Source organism: Periophthalmus magnuspinnatus, chromosome 11 (genome assembly GCF_009829125.3).
Source record: "Periophthalmus magnuspinnatus isolate fPerMag1 chromosome 11, fPerMag1.2.pri, whole genome shotgun sequence".
In the NCBI taxonomy this organism is placed as follows: Eukaryota; Metazoa; Chordata; class Actinopteri; order Gobiiformes; family Gobiidae; genus Periophthalmus; species Periophthalmus magnuspinnatus.
This window is the reverse complement of record NC_047136.2, coordinates 15713066-15726242: the sequence shown is the minus strand read 5'-3', so window position 1 is coordinate 15726242 and position 13177 is coordinate 15713066.

The window sequence follows — 13177 nt, the reverse complement described above, 5'->3', positions numbered from 1 at the left end:
AAAAATAGCGCAGAATGAATTGTTGTGTGTTTATTTTATTTTCAACTCCGGTTCGATTTTTTTTGTGCGCAGCACAGATTTTCTGTGCGCAGAGACCGTGTCAGCAGTGCGCAATTGCGCACGCGCGCAACTTGGAGGGAACAGTGCTGGCAACCTGCTTGTCTCCATGAAGATAAACAAGTTTAAAGCTTTACTGTGGATCATTCCAGGCAAAGAAATAACATCTCCATGGACAGGTGACGGACATTTCTCCAGAAAAGTACCTTAAATTAAATTAAAATTATCTTGAGTCATAAAAAATGAAAACAGTAATTCTTCAAATATTTTATAAGAGGAGCTATTCTAACAAAAGAAATTAAGTCTAAAAGGGAAATATGAGCTTGTCCGTCTCTGTGTGCTCTATTCCCACACAATTACAAACTCCCCACTCTAATAATATGAGTGTGAGCGCGTCAACCATTACCTGCTTGGTGGGCTGTGATACGTACGTGCATCTCCTAATCAAGGCAGGCTGATTGGGAGCGACATGTTTGATCAAAATGAATTAAAGCAGAAATGAAAGCGATTTCCTGCCCTGTCAAGCAGAGCAACACAAGAGTGGATCGACAGGCAGAGCAGAGCAGAAGGTAACCACATTGTGGCAATATTTCATTCACATCTTGAGCTGTATAGGTTGCTATTTTAAGATATTTGAAATGTCAGAGAACTGTGTGCACTTACACCGAGAAGGGAAGGTATATTGTGGAAAATGTACTGTCTCTTGTCAAATCTATTGCCTCTTTTCCACCGGCACGGTTCGCTTGGGTCCGCCTTGGAGCGGGTCGGCTTGGTGCCTTTTAAGCAAGGCCCCAGGTCCAGTGGTCTGGCTCTGCTACACAAGACACTGACGTCACCCCCCACATGTTTACTTAATAAATAAAATCTAAAATCATATCTAAATTATACTCATATTGTTTGGCCAATCTCAATGATTCATAAAAAGACATAGTAATTTCAAGTTTGTGGCACTGGGAGACGAGGCTAAAGCCAAAACTTATTCTGGTTTATCATCAGTTTTTGATGCATTTATTTCAGGTTTCTTTATGTAGTCCATTATGTGCATTATGCACTGGAAATATTATATAATGTTTGATCTTTAAATGCGAGTGGCGTGTTTCCATAAACAGGAAACAGTTGTTGCATTCATGTTGCCTTGTTTTGCGGAGCATATCAAATAACAAGATAATCTGGATAAATGTGTTTCAAGCAGCAGTATGCTAAAAATACAAGGAGGAAAACTAATTTGTAATATATTTTCTTAAATTCAGTACAACCAATATGACAATCATTTGACTGATATTTTACCACTTTAATACCCATGACATTATCAGCTGCACTAGAGGCCCCCAAGAGCAGAACAGAGACACAACAGGAAAGCCTCCCCTCGGCCTTACTCTCACTGCGCTCTGTTGTTTCGGTCAGTGATGAGGCCATTCCCTCTGAACGTCTACTGCCATATTTGATGTAGAAACTCTGAAACTGGTTAGCATAAGTATTCCATGCAGGGTCACCATGGATACAGCAAAAACTTGCTCAAATCACACATCACATCAGTTGGTTTTCGTAAACTAAACCTCCAACATACAACACAATTACATACAACAATGCCTGCTTTAACTACAACCAATTATACTATTATATGATATTTAACTGATCCAGCCTAAAATGTTTGAAAAGTACAATTGACTCAGTTCTTAGTTGCCTTAGTTGAACTTAAAGTTAACTGTAGATTGTGCACAATTCAAGGTTTACATTGCCTGGGATACAGAATACACACCGCTTCAATAGTCCTCCTAGTCACCGGAGACATTTAAAAAAAAACTTTCCTCTTGTTTTCATTGGCAAAGGGGAAAAAAAATATCACAGGGGCCTGAAAACATGGGGGATTTCCATAGAATCAATGAGTCTAGAGAAATATAATTTTGTTTGTAAATGATAGGCAACCTTCTTCATTTCATGTGTTCCTGGGAAAAAAAAAAGATTGGATGAACATGTCTGGTTCTGGCTTGAGACCATAGACTGTATAAATGGGCATAGCTAACTGATGCTGTCAGGCTCTTCATTTTGATCTTAAAATGTTTGTATTAACCTGCTCTACATGATCCTGATATTTTTCTTTCACTATTATGTCCTTAACTCAAGATATGAACATTAATAACAGACAAATCAGGCTCCTTCTTTCCCCAAGGTCACTCCTACTAGCAACAGGTTTACTCCATGCTAAACCAGTGGTACAGGTGGGAAGGGGCGTTACCTTCAACAGCCTCGCTCTTGGATTGGCTCTTTGGTTGCTATGATACACATGGTCAGAATTCCTACTTTGAAACTCGGCTCCAAATTCACCCCTGTAACAGCCTCGATGAGCTTCATTTGACTAGATTTGAACTCTATGGGTGACACTCCCTTAGTTCAAGTCTATATACAGTTGTTTGTTCAAGACAGCCTGGAGTGAAGACCAGACTGATACCCCCTAAAAAATACAGAGATATCATTCTGGATTTACCAGGCAAAGGTTAACAGCATTACTAAGATGTCTGTCATACATAAGATTGTTCACTAATGCGCAAACATAAAATTGTCCATCACATCAGAATGCCAACATGTGACAGGCAGGAAAAAAAAAAATCATTCAAACATATATTTACAAAAGAATTAATTTGTGCTGTGTATACTAATTTGAGGGGTTGGTTAGAGGGAACGATTAGTGTGATAGATCTGTCTGACTGGTGTGAAATGAAAAAAAAAAACAAAGACACTGCCCGAGTATCATCAAACTAATCTGATGTGACAGTGTTACTTCCCTGAAACCATTTGCACGGTTCCACTTAATCTCCTCATCTTCTGCTGGCGTGAGGAGCACATGTGTGTCTCCTGCAGTGCGCACCTCCACCCCGGGGCAGACCTATATTCGTATCTGCACGTGTGTTTGCACACAGAGAATGGCATTGGAAACTCCCATCAGGCCAAAACACATGGACATTAACTCGACTAATGACCCTCGCTGTCTGCATCAGGCTAAAGACAACTACACGTGTGCATTGTTGATGCTCTAATTGGATGGTACTTGCGATTCCAAAGGTTATAAAGTTTCCAAAGAAGTCTTGCGTGTCGATTGTCATCTCTCATCTCTCTTCAGGCACTGTCAATTTGAATATGCCATGGAACAAGCAATTAAGAACCATTAGCGTTTCAAAACAACATTCTCTTTTGTAATGAGGGCAGTGAATGAATAATGTGTTAGAAGCGCGACTCATCTGACTGTCTATGGGTGCAAAATTCTATTCACCGTGTGCTTGTGCCTCTTGACCTGCTATTTTTTGTCTGACGATGGGCAGATAATTATTCATGAACTATTTGCACACTCAGTCTTCTGTCAGGCTTTGGCAGTCACCTTTTAGCTTTTTAGCCACACTTTTGTACCCGCCTGCCATTCTTGATTAGGGCACCTCGCTTTTCTCGTGCTGCACAAAGCCCCTATTAACCCTGTAGATAAAGACAATTAAACAGTTTATTTTCTGTCCTCCTGATGGAACTCGCAACAAAAGCTAATGAACGTTTGTTGTTTATATAGTAAAGGTACCATGTACCAGTGGCTACAAATGGTACAAGGATTTGAACAATGGCTCAATTATGTTTCAAGTGACCAAATTAAAGTTTTTCTATGCATGCTGAAACAGAGCCATAAGATTAATTCCCCAAAACCAGCTATTTTTTATCACTTGACAAGAGCTCTGTGCGTTACCCGTCTTTGTATCAATCACTTTTTGCTAGGTGCACATATGTATTAAACAACAAAGCACTAACTATTCATGTGTATTAAACTACAACGCACTAACTATTCATGTGTAATAACTACAAAGCACTAACTATTCATGTGTATAAACTGGTTATTCACAATTGTGCCCGACTTACTAATTGCATCTATTCACTCACTGTTCATGATGAAACGCTTCTGGTGCAGCGTCTGCCACCACTTTGTCCTCATGGAGATGTTACTTTGCCTGGAATATTCCACAGTATATCTTGAAACTTATCTCTGTGGAGACAAGCAAGTGATGCCTGCCAAGTTATAAGGACATATCTGTGGACACCTGACCCCGCTCATAGCAAGAATGCATGTTTTCAAGTTAATTTTGACCGAAAGAAAAAGAAAAAAAATAGGATTGACTAATGTGTGAATGTGGGTTTATCTATCTGTCTGTCTGTTATTGACCAACAAGACTGTTACACTGTTTGCTTTCTGTTAATAAAATCAATTATCTTGTTAATCCCCAAGAGGCGAGATTTTGGGCTTTACAAAAATAATAAATGCTAGAAAGATTAATGGCATACTGTGAACATGTTCACGCAAAGCAACAACATACATGGAGACAAGCAGGGTGACACTCCACAGGAAAAGTTATACAGTGGCCCTTTAAATAGCCAACTAAAACAGTATAGCTGCTTTGTTGCATCTAGAAAACCAGTTTAGTGTTTTTATAGCCTTAATAAATATGATATAATATGAACACTTAAAACTGAAGTTCTACACACAACTTGGTATGTGTGGACAAAATGCCGTACTATTGATGTCAACAGCCGAGTTTTCAATTTCCATAAAGAGTAATGTCTCCAAATGTATGATAGAAATAATACAGAGGGTCCGTCCATTCCGATTTCTAAAGGATCTAAATTATTCAATACAATCCAGCACTTTCATTTTTTGCTTACATTTTTCTGTACTTGTCATAATTGCTTCGAGCTTAACTAGACATAGCAAATTTAGACACATTTTAAAAGACAATTTATACAATTCCAAGTACAAATAAAGTATTGCACCCAGTCCTTTCAAACTTGTTCTGTTATTAGTCATCTTACAAATGAGTCACTCTGAAGCGTTAGCTGGAACTTTCCATTTCTGAAGCAGATACCATAACTTTTAATCTTGAGTCAATCCACTTAAAGTAATGAGCTCCTTCTGGGTCCTATACTTTGGTGCATACACCCATCTATCCATCTTAGCCCTCTGTCTGTGTGTGGGCACTGGGAGGTTTTGGCGACAGAAGTGCTCCCCCGCTGAGCCTGTTAAGTTCTATAAAGCATTAGAATGTCTCCAGCCAGACAGCCTGCCGGCCAATTGGAGCTGAGGTTATTACTAAGTTGAACCGTGCACATCTCTCCAACAGTTTCCCTTCAGGCTAAAAAGACCAATGAGGATATGATGCATCGCAGGACTCATCTCAAGAAACGTTGGAAACCATAAATCAAAGACTGAAGACCCAGTCCTTGTCTATTCAAGGATTTAAAAGATTAGCTATAGGTTTTCTAATTTTTTATGAACATAACAAATGGAATACTTGGTGAGATGGAAAACTGATGCTTGCTCTTCTCCATCTCCTCTGCTCTCTTTGAAATTCTAAAATAACCATCAAAGTAAAGCAAAGTAACTTTAGTATTCTGTGATATGCTCTTCCTATGCTGTAACTAATTGTTTCTACATACTGGCTTAACATCTCACCTTGGGAGCAGGATTCAGAAAGCTTTCATGAAACATTTACATTTCAAAATCTTGCATGATTTTGTCACTTTCTGAACTGAACTGAAAAGAGATACAAAATATATTACAATCCGATCTAAATTGTAACTTGAATTGATCAGTTGAATTAACTTTCAAAGAGAGCAAAGCTTATAGGTAGAACAACGTCCTCTGCAAACAACTAAATATGTGGTCTTAAAAAAAACTAAACTAAAATGTATAATAATAACCCCAGTGTTTAGACAATATTCTGAAATGCATGGATTCTTGTATTTAGGGATGGGCAGATATGTATTTTTTGAGCCGGTACGATCTAATATTTGGCCTGCTGCTGTGACTGAAAACAGATATTTAGTTTATCAAATCACAGCAAGGCCACATTTCACTTTTGTATAAATAATAAAATGTATTTATTTGGAATATAAAATAATTTGTTACATGTTTGTATAATATCCTAATAAATACTGCTCTTCCATTTCCACTCAGGAGTCTGTTCAGAAAGACAAATGTGATGCACTGAGGACAGTCTGTGAATGATACATTGTATTAGTTAAGCAGTTCATATTTCAGTCTTCTCTCAAAGCCTCTTAAAGTGTTTAAAATGTGCACTGAAATTAATCTGAAATCATTCATTGCAAGTCTAATTACAAACACATCTTTTCAAAGCTGTGCAGTGCAGCCTCATTCACAATTATTGAAAATGGTTTGGTCAGCTCACTACAATACACCCCAAGCCTAGTAATGAAGTATAATGATATTTTTTTTTTGTTTTATTTTAGTGGAAGCAAACAACAGTACATGAGCTAATGGGCAAGCTAGTGAATAAATTCTTTATAATTTCAAGTTGAGGTTCAAAAGCCACAATTTTTATTCATTTTGGAAGCAAACATCTGCATCTACAATTTCTACTTCATAACATAGTGCATATCTTTTATTTTCTGTCCATCTAAATGCATTATGCATTTTGCCGTCCCAGACATCCAACTCCACTCTAAATCACTGGCCCACTGTTTTGCTTGTGGCGCTTGCTTTTATTGCTAAATAAAATGTGATTGGTTTCGGTCATGAGTAGCCTGCAGCCGCTCTGTTTGATCCTCATCATAATTCTTACTGTCTGTGCGGCTAAAAACAAAAGCCTCACTAACATATGCACAGCAAGTTAGAAATTTGCCTTCTGTAATCCAATACAACAGGAAATCAAAAGCTGCGATTGTAGCTGTGCTAAATCAGACACAAGGACTTATTTTTATATTAGGCATTTTATCTTTGATTCAAACTGACTGACATTTTTTCCGTATGGACCAATGTGCTGATTTTTTTTTTCATATTGTCAGTATTGATCTAAATATCCCATGTGTCATTCCCAGTTTGCTCTCAGTACATCACTCTTGAAGAAAACAATGTTTTAAGTCAGTCCATATTGCTAGCACAACAGCACAACTTTGATCTTGGTTTGACTCCATTTTAACTAGACTTGAATTATTTTGAATAATCTTGAAATAAGATTTACCAGTAGTAAAGTAGTACAACATTGGATTTTTAAGTGCAATAAAAACAGTCAAAATATACTCAAATCAAGATAATTCTTCATTCAAACACTAATGAACATATCTTAGGATTGTTCAAATGAACTAAGTGCTGTATGGTTATGCAAACATAGAAAATACACCTATTTTTATTACATACCAACCATGAAAAGTGCCAATTATTTTTTACAAAAGAGAATTGTTCATTTGTGAATAAAACTGCATTTGATTGGCTCTACCATCAACAGCTAGATAAAAATCAGATATACTGGCTGAAAAAAATTCTGACCGTAAATGGGCAACACATTAAAGGCCCTGTATCGGATTTTTTTCATGTATTTGAAAATGTGTCCTGCTCCAATGCAGCTCTTGATCTCAAAATATGTCTGCTGTGTACTATCTGCATCTATTGTCTGATAATAAGGAAGTGCACTGTTGGCAGCTGTGAAAAGTTCTTATAAACTCATTGCGGTGAATAATAATACCAGAATACTCAGAATACATAAGGTAAGTGAGAGAGAACTTTGGACCATTGCAAACCATTGAACTAGTTCTGTTTTTCAATTTTTTTAAGATCAGGTACAGCATCTTTAAATCAAAAGTGGAAATTGCTGCTCAGACAAAAAGGCCCTTTTTATGACATATTGAGCAGGTTAACATCACTGACTTCGCTACACGCCAGGAAATAGACAGAAAAGTCCCTGGGAGCACAACACATCAATGCAGCGATACAGGCGGAAAGAGTGACACATAAAAGGAGTGAAGGGAGAGAATGGCGTGAGTAAGAAGATAGATGGGAGCAGTGAAGGGTGGCTCATTAGACAATTTCTTGTAACAGAGACTTTTGGGATGACAGAGGATTTGAGCGGGAGTGTAATCCGTGAGCGTTGTGCCGTGGGGGTGCTGAGAGAGCCGAACCCAGCGCTGCAGCGGAGAGATACAGGTAACCCTCACCTCTGGAGCCTTCTGAATACCAGGGAGAACAAAAGACTGCCTCGTACAATTCAATATGCCATTTATGAATTGAAAATGCACTGATGTGTTATTGCTCGCTTGACTGTCGGCCACAAATTGTGTTCTGTACCTGTATGTATAAATGACTACCGGGTAAATGAAGTAGGCTGATAATTTGCTCACCAGTCAAACATCCAGGTTTTATATCAGAACCACACTTGTTCACAATGTTAAAGTCAAAATACAGAAAAGGTATGAAAATAATAGCCCAGGGAATCGCAGGGTCCTTCACAATTGTATAAAATACATCACTCACAAATGCAATATATTAATACATGATTTATTGTATATGACATATTTACAATGCACCACTATTCATAAGTATTAGTAAAAAAAAAAGCATGTTTATAAAGTCTCTAAGTGCAGTATAGAACATGTTTATTAAATACACTTATTTTAATAATCAAAACAGTGAAACCTTCAACTGCAATTATAAATAAGTTTCCTTTCTAAGAATAAGCAACAAAATTGTAGTAAATAGTCACATTTTTATATAGCGCTTTTCCATCTTTAAGGCACTTCAAGCACTTTACATCAAGAAACCACTCACCCATTCACTTGCATATTCTTACACTATTCTTACAATATTTGCAGACACTAGCAGTGAGGCGGGTTAAGTGTCTTGCCCAAGAACCCAACCATGGCATTCATCTAACATCACCAACCTGTGGGTCAGTGGATCTGATTGCTCTACCAATGATGTTTACGTCGAGAGCAGGAATCGACTTCAGATCAGTGGTCAAACACTATCAACTGAGCTACTGTCACTCATATACCGCAACACTAACCAATAACAGACTGCAGTAGGGATGGGTAATATGGTCATAAAATCATTGTACTGTGATTCATATGTGATTTGCTTCTAAATCAATCAGTTTTTCCCACCCACACCTCTTATTGTTCCACTTCAGCAATGCTAATTAACCAGTTGCAATTAAGTGTGAACTTTCAGAAGATGATGACTTTAGTTGCCTCCTCAAAGCAATACAAAGATCCAAAGTGTACATGAATAGTGATAAAATCTAAATTGTGATCTGGCTCTAGGCTGCAGTTAGCAAATCACTTACTTATAACCATGGGGAAAAACTGACCTCTAGATGTGGGACTCCCTTACATTAAACTAGGGGGTATATAAAGAAAAATACAATCAAGAGTTGATCAATCTTTACATTTTGAAACTGAGAGCCTTTATGCTGAGGCCTGATGTCTTTTAATCTCAGAGGAGGCGATGTGCTGGACAGTAAGAGTTTGAAGTTTTCTGTTCATTCTGGTCTGAGGAAGGAAGAGAAAGCAGACGGCTCACCCCTTCCCACACTGCTCTACCTCTGTCACAGCGAGGAGACTTTGCTGAATAAGGGCTTGTACAGTTTTGATGCATGGGATGTGCTGTAGGGTAAAAAGATAGTAAGGAAATGTTGATATGTTACATGAATCAGCCAATCAAATCTGGTCATCTGAAGTAATGCAATTTATGAAAGAAAGTTGAAAATCAGTGTGGCACGGGCCAAAATAACCATCCAGAGACGGTCCAAACTATTGTTTCTGAGTGAGTGGTCATAAGCAGCGCTATACTGTCCCACTGAAACGACTGTCTAACGTTAACCCTCACATCAGCAGTCACAACCTTTTAAGAATTACAATATGTACTCTAAAAGAACAAATATTTCAGTTAGGATTAAGATGGTTGGTAGAGTTAGATATTTGAGGTGACACATTTTTAGGTGTGTGGGAGTATGTACCTTTTTTAAATGAATGCATCTTCTTCATGTCTTCAAATGGTTGTCACTGTTTATTATGCTTCATTATGCTTCACTGAGGTTCATTACTAACTGTAAAAGTACTGTAGTAGAACATCACTGACTTCTACTTGTGAGTGGTCTTTTATGTCAAACAATCAGCTGTATATATATATATATAAATATATATATATATATATATATAATATAAGAGAGAGAGAGAGAGAGAGAGAGAGAGAGAGAGAGAGAGAGAGAGAGAGAGAGAGAGAGAGAGAGAGAGAGAGAGAGAGATAATAGTTTGTAAAGATTAGATTATAAACTGGCATAGGTGATAAAAGCATTTAAGCATTACATGATAGCTAGTTTGTAAAAGCTGTGATAGAATAGTTCTACTAAACAAATGTCTGATCACTACTTCAAAAATTAAAATGCAGGCGTTGTACTAATTTGGCATTTGAGGGACAATGGAGATGGAGTAACCTTCAGAAAGAGCACTTTCAAATGTTCCCCTGAGCTGTAATTTAGGAGGGTTTGGCATTGTCTCGATAAATTTCAAGCAAAACAGAAATATTAACATTCTCTTATTTTTGAAAACTATCAAGCAAATTAAGCCAGAAATCCAACAGTTTTATCTCGACTGGTTTACACAAATAACAAACAGTGTATTCTTGGCTCTCAAGTCAAACATATCTTTATAAAGCAGGGAGGACAAAACAAAAAAACATTGGCAGGGATGACAAATAAAAAGAAGCTGTCTGACATATTAAGTAATTGTATTAGAGTGGGAAATTGGTCATGTTTTTTCAGCGGGGTTTCAAACGGGTGGGTGGGGGTTGATTATGGACTACGACAAACAATTGAGCTCGTCAATCTCACGTTCTATTGTATTAAAAAAACAAAAAAAAAAAACAACAAGCTGCTTACAATTTTGCATTGTTTGCAAATCTGCTATCTCAAACCAGCAGACCAAAGCCTTATTTTTAAAGAAGAAAAACACTACATACTTATATTGCTTACTCTATATTTCCTTCCGCTTGAATAGTTTTCCCTCATTCTGATGGATGAATTCTGGTTAGTTCAGAGTGTAAAACCCTATGAGGATATCTTGTCCTGTCTATTACTATAGACCATGATTAGTTTTTAATTACACAGGCCACATTTGCTTATCCAGCTAAAAGGTGAAGAGGTCAAAGTAATTTATAGAACCCTCTGGACATTATTATTCAGACACTCTCCTCCTATACGCAGACCTTTGTGACTTTACCCTGTGCAGTGGATTTTCCTCCTATAAAGGGTTAGGGATAACAGATTGACACTATTCTAGGGTTCTAAGTGGACAGTTACCGCGGAGCCTTGAATTTTAGCCCCATGCACATCTCTAACGGCTATAAAACACCAGAGAATACGAGATGGTATTGCCTTGGCGGACGGTGATGCACTGAACTGATTTCGGCCGAGCAAATAAAAGTGTCACTGCTGACTTACCGCCTTATTCACCATTGGCGTCTGCTGTTGTTGTTTTTACAGACATTTTCAAAGAGTTAGTTTACGCTTAAACATCTTTACGCACCTTTACGCACGTGAGCGCATCTGAAAATTCGGGGTGACAGACTGATTCCTGCAGAGTGGCGTTGCCTCCCCTGTTGCTATGTTTATCTGATGATGGAAGGATGCACGGAGGGAAAAAATAAATAAAGAAAAGATTTAAGAAAGGGGGCCACATTAGACAGACAGATAGAGCCTGGAGGAGCACGTCAGGCGCCTAGAGGGAGGGCCTAGATTTCCCCAGGCAACAAAGTAGTCACCTCAAATAGTGTTTTAATGAGCCCGCCGGGGTGGGATAAAAACAAATTATGACAGTGATGTATTAGTCTGTCAGGGAGTCTACTTTATGCAGTTATAGTGAACAAAAGGGCCCGGGCATTAATTCACTCAAGTGGCTCTCCTAGATCCATCACTGGAAACCCTATTTGGAGCAAGTGTAAGTAATGATTTACATGATATTAGCTACTGTTCCCCCAGCTGCTGTGATAAACCGGTTGCCACTCAGCGCTAATGAGCCCTTTTTTTCTCCATACTCTTCCAAATGGATTGTGAGCGCCATGGAACAGCCGCACAAAAAATGCGATGTGACTAATTGATGCCTTTTACATATGTGTGAGTGCAGCCTACCTTGAAATTACATGTTACTGGTTCTCTCCGCGCGCTGGCGAGTTCAGCCACAAGCCCTCTGCAATCACACAGCGCGCCGCTCGGGCTGCTGATGCAAACACGTGGTCCGCCGGTGCTGCCCGTTAACGGTGGCAGTTTAGTGAACGGGAAATGATACACGACAGGATGCGCACGCGGAAAATCGGTCTCCCAGACGCACGCGCACGCACACACAAATCCATGCGTCCAATCCATCTAACCAGGCGCCCCCCTCCCGGTCTTTTCCATCTGCGCCCGGCACATTTACTCCGTCACGCATATCTTGAGTTCACTTCAACCTGTGACAGCCGGCAGCGGGGTTATTCATTTTCCTGCGCCACGAATTTAAATGGCACAAGGCGTCACACAAATCAAATCAGCGAGTGAAATAAATAACGTTTTCTGTCACCTGTGCGCGTCTCCCACAACCACGTTTCGATCTTTCATCCCTACAGCCCCCAAGCATTGCGATACCGACCTAAAAAAAAGTTGTTGCTGGCCACTTGTTTTGTAACAACTTAAAATAAATAAAACAATAATAACCGAACATATTGTCGTTTACAAGTAAAGCAATAACTTGTTACTCACCAGTAGATGGGCAGCAGTCTCAGCGAAGATTTACGCACAAGTGAATCACAGGCTCCTTCAAGGCGACGTGCGTAATTGTCAGTCTTTTCTTGGGGCGTTTTACAAATGTTGCAAAGGAAAACAAGTGGTCTCAATAAGGATACTACTGCACAACTGGTCCATTTAGGCAGCGGTAGTCCCTTCCCTGTCAGCTGGGCTCGGCAGCAGCGTGTAGTGTGAGACAGGGAGGCGAGGGAAGGCGGCACGCCATACGCGCATTCTCTCTCCACCCTGGTCCAATCACTCGCTGCTCTCGCGGGTTGGCCCCAAAACACAGTAGATTCTGTGTACTGTTGTTAAACGTTACACTCGTGACCGGGCACATCATAGAAGCATCAGGAGTATGGGCCACATGAGGACTAGAGAACTAAACCGAAACATGAAGGAACCTGGACAAAGTTAAGATTGGCAAAAACACAAACAGGACTAAACTAAGTATCTGCATGTTGTACCTATTGGTACTTGTACAATTTTATTTTCTTTGCTATCCTTACTATGTACCTTAGGCGGAATATACTTAAGTATCAGAA